This window comes from Pongo abelii, chromosome 6, assembly GCF_028885655.2.
Source record: "Pongo abelii isolate AG06213 chromosome 6, NHGRI_mPonAbe1-v2.0_pri, whole genome shotgun sequence".
In the NCBI taxonomy this organism is placed as follows: Eukaryota; Metazoa; Chordata; class Mammalia; order Primates; family Hominidae; genus Pongo; species Pongo abelii.
This window is the reverse complement of record NC_071991.2, coordinates 45,443,758-45,456,222: the sequence shown is the minus strand read 5'-3', so window position 1 is coordinate 45,456,222 and position 12,465 is coordinate 45,443,758. Positions and strand designations below refer to the sequence as shown.

The window sequence follows — 12,465 nt, the reverse complement described above, 5'->3', positions numbered from 1 at the left end:
TGCCTGTCTGATTAGAGTTCATGACCTGAATCTCTCTGCTAAAGGCCATATGGTATTCATTGTATATTCTTCATTCCTAAAATGCTTGTCATCCAAAAACATAGGCCTCTAATCCCAGAATCACTGGTGTAAGGTCTCTAATCCACTTGAAACCCAGAGCAAAACTTCTCCAAATTTTGAGCTTTCAGAAGCTTCTAGAGTTTCCAAAAATGTAGATACGCATGGGCAATGAAGATGACATATCATGTGTGTTCTCTGACAATCTCTCATACCTGGTAGTCAGGGGAAAAGAAATAAAACAATAATAACCTGTGTTTATCTCCCTGCAAACTTCTCCCACCCTGTAGGCTCAGAGGAATAATTAGCTGCTCTAGCTGTTTTGAAGACTGGTTCCAAAAGTAGCTCAAATAACAAATATAACAAAATGTTACTATCTTTTGAGAATCAGAAAGTGGTTTCACTCAAATCTAAATATCTTGATGTGCAGTAGAATCACTGATATGTTTTTTAAAGGGAGAAAGTTTGAAATTTACAATCATGAAACCTGCTATTTACCTCCACGGTACTTGCATATAATAGAGCACTTTGTAATCGTGCACAGTGAAGATCATTAAAGCACTTCACTAATGTATAGATGCACTTTGATGGAAAAAAAGAAAAAAGCTGGCACTCTTTCAACTGAACAGAAGTTTTCTTTAATTTGTAAAGAAAAAAAGAGTTCATTCTAGAACGACATCCTGCATAAAGCTGTTGAAATACGCTATTTCAATCACTGTTTCAAACACAAGGGATTTTCTTTTCCTAACAGTTCTTTCTTTTTAAAAAAAAATTATTCTCACGCCTGTAATTTCAGCACTTTGGGAGGCCGAGGCGGGTGGATCACAAGGTCAAGAGATCGAGACCATCCTGGCTAACATGGTGAAACCCCGTCTCTATTAAAAATACAAAAAATTAGCCAGGCTCCCAGCTACTCAGGAGGCTGAGGCAGGAGAATGGCTTGAACCCGGGTGGCAGAGCTTGCAGTGAGCCGAGATCACACCGCTGAACTCCAGCCTGGGTGACAGAGCGAGACTCTATCTCAAAAAAACACACACACACACAAAATATATTTTTATTTTTCATTTTACTTTCAGTTCTGGGATACATGTGCAGAACGTACAGGTTTGTTACATAGGTATACATGTGCCATGGTGGTTTGCTGCACCTATCAACCCATCATCTAGGTTTTGAGCCCTACATACATTAGGTGTTTGTCCTAATGCTCTTCCTCCCTTTGCCCGCCACAACAGGCCCTGGTGTGTGCTGTTTTCCTCCCTGAAACACAAGGGATTTAATATAGCCATTAGTTACAACTTATAGTTTAACTTTCTCAAAACTCATCCTATACTGTTCACTTGTTCAAATGACATTTGATCTGTGTTTTTAATTAAACATTTTGCTATTAAACTGAAATTTTAGAAGACAAGAGAATCAGGCATAATAATTGTAGCTTTCCCATAGAGGTGAAAAAGCCAAACAGTCTCCCACCCTGAAGGCACAAAGACAGGAAGATGAAGATTTCCAAGAATTTTCAAAACAATAATTTATATGTTTTGCCCATTTTGGAAAATCTGTGATTTCCAAAAAATTATTAAACATAAACTTGTATATTCATTGCTCGTTTGTGGAACATGTGGATAACTTCTTTATTTTGATGATAGAAGAAAGCAAAGAAAAAAATGAAAGTGAATTGTTAAAAAACAATCTCAATATTAGCGATGACTTTGTCCTCAACCATTTGGAACTTTGGATTTCAAACAGGGCAAATAAACATGACCTGAAATAGTTTAAAACAAAGTCAGTTTTCATTTTTTAGCATCCACCAAAAGAGCTTTTTATATAATCACAAATGCATTCTGATTTAGTGATAAAAACCATAGATTGGTAATAATAATGTTACTGATGATTAATAATCTACCAAAGGCCAATTATATACTAATTGTATTATAAAAATCATCTCATTTAATTTAATTCTCACTTTACATATGAAGAAACTAATGCTCATGGGGTCACAGCACCAGGCAGCAACCCAGTGTGTTGGTAAGGCCATCTTTTTGGCTTGGTTAAGATGTGTAGTTGGCCTAATGGAGTAATTTTGTGATTGTCACCGACAATAACAACCTGATGCATGACTAATGCAGAGAAAGAAAAAAGGCTCAAATCTAAAGGGCAGGATGGCCACTCTTCAGAGTGCAGCATGGCCATGGCCAACCACATGTCATGTTTCATAAGAGTCCCTGGTCAACACGAACGACTAATAAAGGAAAATGTTGGGAGAGTTTGCCACTCTTCCCTCCCTTAGATCTACTCCCTTCCCTTTGATGAGGACATTTGGGAATGCTTTTACACAAACTCTTCATGAGTTTTCTTCATCATCAACTCAGACCATTCAGTCCTTTGCTCACTTCAGTGGGATGACCTGTCTACCTCCTCTTTACCAGTCTCTTGCTCCCTCTGGGACCCAGCTCTCAGGTCTCAGAAAGCCTCCTCTGACCTGCCACTGCCCAAACTGATCACTCCTCAATTGTCTTCTTTCCTCACTCTGTACAGTGCTTGCAATCTTCCTTCCCCACCCACAAGTTCTTCAAGGGCCAAAATTCTCCTCCCACTTCTCCTGTCTCTCCAAGTGCCTACTAAATTAATGCATTAATAGTAATTTTATTCTTATTAGGTTGAAGATTCAGAACCCAGAGGATATGACCTCTAAACCAAACTAATCTGTTAGGGTGCCCATGACTCAGGGACTCACTCAGACTGCTTAATGCATTATTCAGCCAGAGTATTGATTCTGTTTTCCAACAGTAATAAATGTACATGCCCTGTTTCCAAACAATATCTCAGTAAGTATGAGATAAATCAACTTCAGTTAAAACCCGCCACTGGTTTCCATGAGCTGCTTAAGCACTACTTTTTATGAACTCAGTGTTCCTGGGTTCATCAAAATTCTTGTCTGTGAATGAGCCTTCTTAATTACATCTCTCTGGATTTTGGCGTCACTCCTCATTATGTAATCCTACCCATCTGTATTAGTTTGGCTAACCAATGCTGTGATATTAAGCAGGCCTAGATTTCTTAGGAGTTTTTTGTGTTTTTTGTTTTTTGTTCTGAGACTGAGTTTTGCTCTTGTCGCCCAGGTTGGAGTGCAATGGCACGATTTCGGCTCACTGCAACCTCCGCTTCCCGGGTTCAAGTGATTCTCCTGCCTCAGCCTCCTCAGTAGCTGGGATTACAGATGCCCGCTACCACGCCCTGCTAATTATTGTATTTTTAGTAGAGACAGGGTTTCTCCTGACCCCAGGTGATCTACCCACCTCAGCCTCCCAAACTGCTGGGATTACAGACATGAGCCACCACGCACAGCCTTCTTAGGAGTTTTGTAGCATGAAAGTTTGTTTAGCTTACGCAAAGTCCAGTTTGGACTTCGAAGAACAAGGTTGTCCTCCATCTAGTCACTGTGGCAGGGGAAGACAGCAGATGAAAGGAAAACTGCCTCCACCTAAAGATGACTCCTATGTCTTCCATTCATAGTTCATCAATTGGCCAAAGCCGGTCACATGGTCCCAACCTGCTTGCAAGGGAAATTAGGAAATGCTCCCAGTTCTCACCACCCCACTGGCTCGTGCCCATGTTTTCCGTAATTTATGTTCTGTCATAGATGGAATGTGCTTGTTTTATCCATACTTTCCTAGCCCTACGTTCCTTGAAGTAGGGGTTTTGTCATATCCAGCACAGCTTAAGAATGTTTATTGGGTTCACAAGAATCAGAATGGATCCAAAAGTGTCTTTGAGAAAACAGAAACAAGAAAAAGAACAACATTTATTGAAATTCAAAGGCAAAAGCCTCTCTTTAGAAAACGCTTCCCCATTTTCTCATGTTTGGTGGATACAGCAAGATGGCATCACTTGAAAACATTGGCCATAACTGAACAATATATTACAGATTTGTTTAATATTGGCAGTTCTTTAAAAATGTTCCTTTGAACAGAATCTCAGCAAAGCGAAGCTTTCCCTCCCAGCACTGCTTTAAAAGTTAGGAGGCAGCTTTCTGACCATTCCAAATCACCAAAAGTAAAGTATCAAGTCATAAATGCCCCCCAGTGACTGACTGAGCTAGCCAGGCTGTTTTTTTCCCTTCTACTTCGCGGAAAGAAAAGACAGTAAAAGTTCCTTCAGCGAGCTGCCAAGGTGCTCCCAGGCCATTGTGCAGAATCATTGTCAGGTTAAATTAGGGAGTACAGACTCCATGAGTGTAAAAAAATCAATACTTGATGGAAGATTGCTCCCCGGAAAATCTGTTTTGATTCCAGGATTAATTTGCGACCAAAGGCTTCTGCAAAATGACATGCCATTAGTCAGAAAATGAACACATTCCATCCTTGAAATTGGATGGAAATATGTCAGCTGATTGACCCATTCTTTCTCCTCACTCTCTGGGCAGAAAGAGTGGGTGTGGTAGTTGTGTGAATTAGTGCCCCAAACCTGGTCCATTTTCAAAACAGGATAAAAAAAATATTTTTTTAAAGTCCAATGTGAATTGTGAGTAGTCTCTAGGCCATTGTTGGAGAGCTATTGCAAATGTGTTTCATCAAGGCAAATGCATTTGTCTGGAAGGCCCAACTCTCCTGAGTTTTCTATGCCTCAGAATCAACCCTACTAAGAATCTTAAAATAAAACAAGGATTTTCCCCCTCAAAGCAGTGACCTGCAATATTAATGACAATGTAATTTCTTTGTCATATATAAAGTAACACTCCTCACACTCCTTGTCTGTTAGGCTTCTTCAACTAAAAACTTTTTGGAAGAAGCAAGTTCCAGCTCTTCAGTTGGGCTAATGTCACAGGTCTTCAGGGCCTCTCCTTGTGCAGTGAGATGGGCAGCAGGGATGAATTTGATTCCACAGACTTTAACACACGTAAAAGTCACTCTCTTTATCTCCTTTAAATCAAACTCAATCTGATTCTGAGGCTATCAGTCATCATTAGGTGTGTTTCTTCCTCCCCACAATGATGAAAAGGCCCCAGGAGCTTTGACAGAGCAAATGGTCAGGGACACCCTTCACCCTTCTCTTCTTATTATTTACTTATTTATTTATTTTATTTATTTATTTTTTGAGACAGAGTCTCCCTCTGTCACCCAGGCTGGAGGGCAGTAGCACAATCTCAGCTCACTGCAACCTCCACCTCCTGGGTTCAAGCGATTCTTCTACCTCAGTCTCCTGAGTAGCTGGGACCACAGGCACACACCACCATTCCCGGCTAATTTTTGTGTTTTTAGTAGACATGGGGTTTCACCATGTTGGCCAGGCTGGTCTCGAACTCCTGACCTCAAGCAATCTACCTGCTTCAGCCTCCCAAAGTGCTGGGATTACAGGCATGAGCCACTACACCCGGCCACATGCCTTCTCTTCTTCTATCTATTCCAGTCACCACTGATGGCGTCGTGGTCCAAGCCTGCAGTCTCTTGAAGGCACGTGGTCCTACTATTTTACTCAGGCACAGAAAACCTTGTCAATCTTGGAGTTCTGGCACCTAGATTCAGACTTCTCTCTCCTCTCCACTTCCACACACCCACCAACTGCTCTAAAAGACACACATGTCTCTCTCCTGTTTTTCCTCCTCCAGTCTCCTCAATAAGCTCATCATTGCAAAAACTAACAGAAGAAAAAGAAGTTGTTTTCCAACACCAAGTTATCTGGCCTTTTTGCAAGTGAGCACAAATTCCTTGTTTGCTTTTTGGAATTTGGGAGGGGAAAATTAAAGGAAGAGGAAACCCACTTAATATATTAATAATTCATATACCCACAGACACACCCTGAAAGGCGAGTTCTGCAGCATCTCCATCAAAGCTTCCCTGGCTGTCCCTGCCTCTGCCCACTGAGACACAGGCCTCATCTCCTGGCAGAAAAGGACATTTTAATCTACTTGCTGATGTCCTCTGGGCCTGCACCATGGCTGCTAACAGTGTCAAACATGCTGAATGTGTGGAACCAGAGGGGGGTCATGACATCAGATGTTTGTATTCATTTCGCTGGGAGAGAATTTGCCAAGGTGAAGCTCACCTCCTTCTCGGAGCCCTTTCCCTGCAAATACCAAAGACAAAGACAGAAATCACACAGCTAACAACCAGGTGGCAGAAACAGTCACCTCAGGCGAGGACCCACGGGACTAAGCCTCATTACTCATGGTGACTTCATTAGAATCCTTCACTCGGAGTAAATGAAGATGGCAGGAGATTGTCTCAAAACCTACATTTAAAAAAGAAAAGCTTCAGCATTACTGCGGAGGCACTGGTGCTCCAGAGAACTCCTTGTTACCCCAGCTTAACAGTTGGCCCTCTGGACTATAGTCTGTGTTGACAATATTCCATGTTCGGGGGGAAAACGAATCTTACAGAAGAAAACAGATGCCAACACCCAAAGATGGCATATCAGCCAACATAAGACATGGAATTTCAAGACTTCAATTTGCCAGACCAGCCTGAGCCTTTAGGCACCCGAATTAGTGGCCCCAGGGTGCAATTACAGTAGTATGAATCTTCACTCTTTAAAAATGTGTGAACTATTGTGAAATGAAATAAATAAAGTAAATGACCAAACAGTTCTATCAGAAGGTTTTCTCACAGTTGCTTGTAAATGGGAAGAAGAAAGTATCAAAGTCACATTAAACACCAATATGTTCTAGTAACACATAATAATTGTGTTTATTCTTTTGCATGGTTACTGATACGCTAGGATGATCATAAGCCAAAAATAAAACTTCTGAACAAATGGGAAGAAAACTGTCAACATCCAGTCCCCTCTAAACATGAAAAGATCAGTTTCAACTGGAATTAAGACCACATCACTGAAATCTTTCCCAAGTAAATAGAGATTGAAGAAGTTGGCATTATAATTGACTACACCATAATATTTCCCCTTTCCCACAAGGATCTTAAATATTAATGCTCAGTTGCTGAAAATCTCTCTTATTTCTATTTTTGAACATCACAATCTCATACACTAGAAACACACCCAGCCTTTACGCAGCAGAACATAGGGACTGGAATGCCAGATGAGAAATCCAGAAACTTGGCTCCTTTGGCCAAGTCTTCCATGAGCTCAGAATTTTAGGATCTTCTACAAAGTACAAGATTTTCCTAAATCACAGACAATTGGAAAGATTTTCAGATCATGTTCTCAGAACTCCTGGTATTCTCTTTTGCAGACACGTTGAAGAACACACACACACGTGTGTGTGTGTGTTTGCACAAGTTGGGGATGTGGTAATTTATGTGTTGAGGAAGAAGCATTTGAAGTAAGTGCTGTGGTATCTCCAAATGTGTGAATGGTAAAATGATTACTGAAAATGATGATTAGGTCCCCTCTGACTTTTTCAACTCTAAGGCAACTTGATGCCACAATGTTTGATTGACGAATAATGTTTCATGACAGAGCTTAAATAACAGTGACTATGCATATCCTTTGTTTATACTCAGATAAACCTGAACAAAACCAGCCTCGAAACTCTGTTGAAAGGGAAAGAAGATATTTGGGATGCAGCTGCAACTAATTCAAAAGAGTCTCCTTAGGCTGGGTTCAGTGGCTCATACCTGTTATAGCAGCACTTTTGGAGGCCGAGGTGGGTGGATCACCTGAGTTCAGGAGCTCGAGACCAACCTGGCCAACATGGTGAAATCCCGTCTCTACTAAAATACAAAAATTAGCTGTGCATGATGGCAGGCGCCTGTAATCCCGGCTACTTGGGAGGCTGAGGCGGGAGAATCACTTGAACCTGGGAGGCAGAGGTTGCAGTCAGCCAAGATTGCGCCATTGCACTCCAGCCTGGGTGACAGAGCAAAACTCTGTCTCAAAAAAATAAAGAAAAAAGAGTCTCCTTAAACATTCTGAAAGCATAGAGTTCTTGGTTATTCTTCTCGCCAAACTATACAGTGAAAATATGGAAGTTTTAGGACTGGAAGATGAAAAGATGGTTTCTAGAGAAAGGTCTTGCCCACTCTTAAGTAATATCCATATGTACCCTCTGAAAAATCACTGAGTTATTTGAATCACTTGTATTCAATCTTTTGAATGACCAACTTCTGCCCAAATAACAGAATCCACAGGGAGGCAGTAAAACTTAGTAAGGCAGCCATAATCACCAGGCGGGCCATTTTCTGGTCTGGAATGTTTTGTCCTTAGCATTGTTTAGTGAGGGGTTAAAGAGATGTAACCACTAGAGGGTGAGCACAGGCAGAACCGCAGACAGCCCAGAGCTCCATGAGGAGAACCTGCTCTCCTGCCACCTTTTCTTTGTCCTCTGGCTTCCTAGTCACACTCAAAAGCCTGGGGGTCATGGAGGCCACCAGAGAGCTGTGAGGGGAGCTGCCACAGAGTCCACTCTAGGTGCACAAATCACTACACACACACACATACACACACACACACACACTCTCTCTCTCTCTCTCTTCCTCTCCTTCTGAGACGCTTTCTCGGCTATGGAAAGCATAGCCATGCCATTGGCGTCAGAGCTCAGTTCAACCCCTGCTATATCGCTCCTGCCTCCACCTTGGCTCACACAGTTCTACTTTTCCAAATTAACTTGACTCAATGTCCTTTCCCTTCTTTCCATCTCAACAGCACTTACCAGGCACACAGACAAACATTGTTCCTTGACAATATTTTTTGGAGGTCTTTGCTCTAAGTTGAAGCATGAAGCATCTCAGAAGACATAAGATTTGACATCAAACTGAACCTAAATCAAGATCTGATTGGGAGACCCTTGGAAAAATTACTTAAACTTGCTCAGCTTAACTTCCTGGCCCATTAGCCATCTGAGAGAGAGGCCTTTTTCCAAAGATGGTCTTTAGCACTGCTTCATAACAGGTGCTCAATGCATCTTAACCCTCCCCCTGCACTCTGGACCCTTCTCCATGTGCCTACTCCTTGTCTTTCCAACTATAGTGTACGCAACACCAATGGAGTGACCACTTCTGTTACCAGGCACTTCTAAGTGAGCATGGCATGGTTTGATGTTAAAGATAAATGGGTCCAGATCCCAGCTGCCATTCTCTGCCCTTCCTGTGAAAGTTGGAACGAGTTATTTGACCTCTTGAAGTCCCAAATTCCTCATCAACTGGGGATGAAATCATCATCATCTCAAAGGGTTGATGTGAAAAATCCATGACATGAGTACCTAGCACATTAAGGGCACTGAGTAGGTGGCCCATAAAAGAATCATCTTTTTCCTAATAAATATTCTTTCATTTTATAAACTGTATCTAAATAATGTTTCTGGGCCAGTAATCTCAGCACTTTGGGAGTCCGAGGCGAGTGGATCACTTGAGGTCAGGAGTTCAAGACCAGCCTGAACAACATGGTAAAACCCCGTCTAGTAAAAATACAAAAATTAGCCAGGCATGGTCATGGGCGCCTGTAGTCTCAGCTACTAAGGAGGCTGAGGCACGAGAATCGCTTGAACCTGGGAGGTGGAGGTTGCAGTGAGCCAAGATTGTACTCCAGCCTCAGCAACAGAATGAGACTCTGTCTCAAAAATGAAAGAGAAAGAAAAAGAAAGAAAGAAAGAAAGAAAGAAAGAAAGAAAGAAAGAAAGAAAGAAAGAAAGAAAGAAAGAAAGAAAGAAAGAAAGAAAGAAAGAAAGGAAAGAAAGAAGGAAAGAAAGGAAGGAAGGAAGGAGAAAGAGAAAGAAGGAAAGAAAGAAAGGAGAAAGAAAGAAAGAAACAAAGAAAGAAAGAAAGAAAGAGAAAGAAAGAAATAAAAAGAAAGAAAGAAAGAGAGAGAGAGAAAGAAAGAAAGAAAGTTAATTTCTGGCTGCCCCTCAGTACCAAGAAGGATGAAATTCACTTTTTGAGTTGTGGTTAAAAGTTCTCCCAAAATATGATATCTCCCCATTCCTCGATCATTGCAGGTCCCTGGCCCAGAGAAGAGCAACTGGACGAAGCATACAGCAGTCTAAATCCAATTCACTGAATCAAAAGACAGCTATTTTTAGGATTTATCTTTAACTCCAATTTCTCTCTCTTCTCCCCAGAGTTATCCTTCTTTATGGATGTAGCAAGAAGTCAACCTTAAGAAAAAGTCCATTCACTCATTCACTGTTCTAAGTGTTGAAAGGGATATACGGATGAATTACAAAAGCAAGAAAGGAAGATTGGCTGGATTATGAAATTCCATAAAGAAAAGCTTGAGTAAATCTTACCCCCAAACTACATTTCCTCTCCAAAGCCAGACCAATGAAACTTTGGACGATAATAAGATTTCAGCTTTGAAGTTCATTTAAGGCATTTTTTAAAAGAACTAGTTTGTGAGCTTTTCTACTTTGTCTTATAAAAGACGGTGAACTTTATGTGTGACTTTCCATCAGAGTTTGCAGATGTAGCTCATGGGAGTTAATTACTTTTTCTCTTCAATTTCACCTAGCAAGATAAAACAGAGCTGCCCAAGAGTTTTCCTATAGCAGGGTGACTGGTCAATACCTTGCTACTTGCTCTGTCAATGCCATCAAAATATTGTTTAATAATTTAGGAACAACCATGTAATTTTCTTCCCTAGCAAGAGCAAATTAGGCACTTACTAAATAATTGACAAAAATACTTAATTCTAGGGATTTCTTGAGAATGTGCTATTATTCAAAAAGAATTTAAAATAAAATTTTCTTTCACCTATTCAACATGTTACTTTCATTTTCATGCTATTTTCATGCCTGATCATATCTTGAAAGCTATATCTGAGTTTGTCTCCCAAGTCCTGATTTCCTTATACGAAGGTGGTCCACAAGTGAAATATCAGGTATGCGTGTGCTGTCCTTGGTCAAGACCACTTGGAAAGGTGGCTGGGACTTCAGTGGGTTAGACAGACCCCCTCTCCTCTAGGCCTGTCCCAACCAGGGATGCAAACGGTGCACCAAGAAGTTTGAGTCCTTAGAGTTTTAATCTCAAATCTCAAATGATGAGACATTCTCATCAGGGGTACTCAGACTTGGAACCCTTTGCCCTGGCCATCTGCCAAAGTGGCTGCTTACTCATCATCAGGCTCTTGGGCAGAGGTCTATCTGTTCAGTCAGGCATTCTAAATATCCCATTTGCGGACCTTCAGACAGTTTCCTTGACACTTAACTACCAAAATGCCCTGGGTACACTTAAGATGCATAGGGCAGCATATTAACCCATGACTCTTTACAAGTTAAAAGGTTGGGGAACCAGTAGTACCAGGTCTTTCTGCCCCTATTTCAACAAACAGTCATTTTCTAGAATGTTCTCTTCTCACTGTATTCTCCCAAAAGATCAAGTCCAATAATAATACTTTAAATTATCAAATAAGAGCCACCTCTCTCTCTCTCTCTCTCTCTCTCTCTCTCTCTCTCTCTCTCTCTCTCTCTCTCCCTCCCTCCCTCTCTTCCTCCCCAGTATTTCCCCCATTGACCTACTATTGGGGGAGAGCCTCAGTTTGCCTCCCCAATACCATCTATACCATCTTCCTTCTGCCTGGCTCATGAACACTGCAGTCTCCCTAGGAGCTAACATCTCTTCAGTTCTCATTATGTGCTGAGTACTGTTTAGCCCCACTGGCAGCAGAGTGAGGGGTTGTTCCAGAATCCTTAGTTATAGAGACCCAAAAGTAATTATATATTATTCTAGAGACTACCCTTATAGAGACTGATACACAAAACCAGAATTTCCGCAGAGGACGGTGTTCTAACAAGGCCTACCTCTTGGGTTGTGAAATTCAGGCTACTTTTTACATAGGGCATCATGGTCATGGTCATATATACACATTACTGCAATCAAAATAATTAAAGAGTACTTTCATCTTTTCCTGAATCTCTCAAGGAACATAAACACACCCAATAGCACTTCTTTAAAAGTGTTGTTCTTTTCCCCTCTTATTGTCACACATCTTGTGGCCCTTCAGAAATGTTTCCTCTACAAACCTACAAACCTCCTTTTCCTAATTCCATGCCCCAGGTGTTCTTGGCATCTGCCCTGTCCAGGCAGTTTTTGTTCCCCTCCCCTTCTCCTTCCCCGTGTCCAATCCACTACCCTATCACTAAAGCCTGTGAACATGGTTGACAATAAAAGCCTAGAGTGATAAATATGAAACTTGTGTTCTAGTGAAGGAACACAGACAATAAATACATAAGCAGTAAACCAGAATTATCAGATAGAATATGTTTTCTGATAGACATGGTGCCACAAAGAAAACAGAAGATGGTGAAACACGAGAGCTGGGAGTGGGGGGACAAGGCCACTGCAGATTAGAAACAGGAAAGACACTTCTGAGGAAGGGACTTGAAAGCTGACATCTACATGACAGGAGAAGTCTAGTCTTGCAAACATCTGGGAGAAAAGTTCCCTAGGAAGAAGGAACAGCTAGTGTAATGTCCTTAAAGTAGAAATAAGCTTAGCATGATTATACTTATATAGCAGAAGAAGA

General features: G+C 41.3%; 1 long non-coding RNA gene across 1 annotated transcript in view; it reads right to left on the bottom strand.

Moving 5' to 3' along the window:
* The window catches only part of LOC129060664 (uncharacterized), an 89,722-nt gene that overhangs the window by 55,664 nt on the left and 21,593 nt on the right, over positions 1-12,465 (bottom strand). The gene's annotated exons all lie outside the window — the stretch shown is intronic.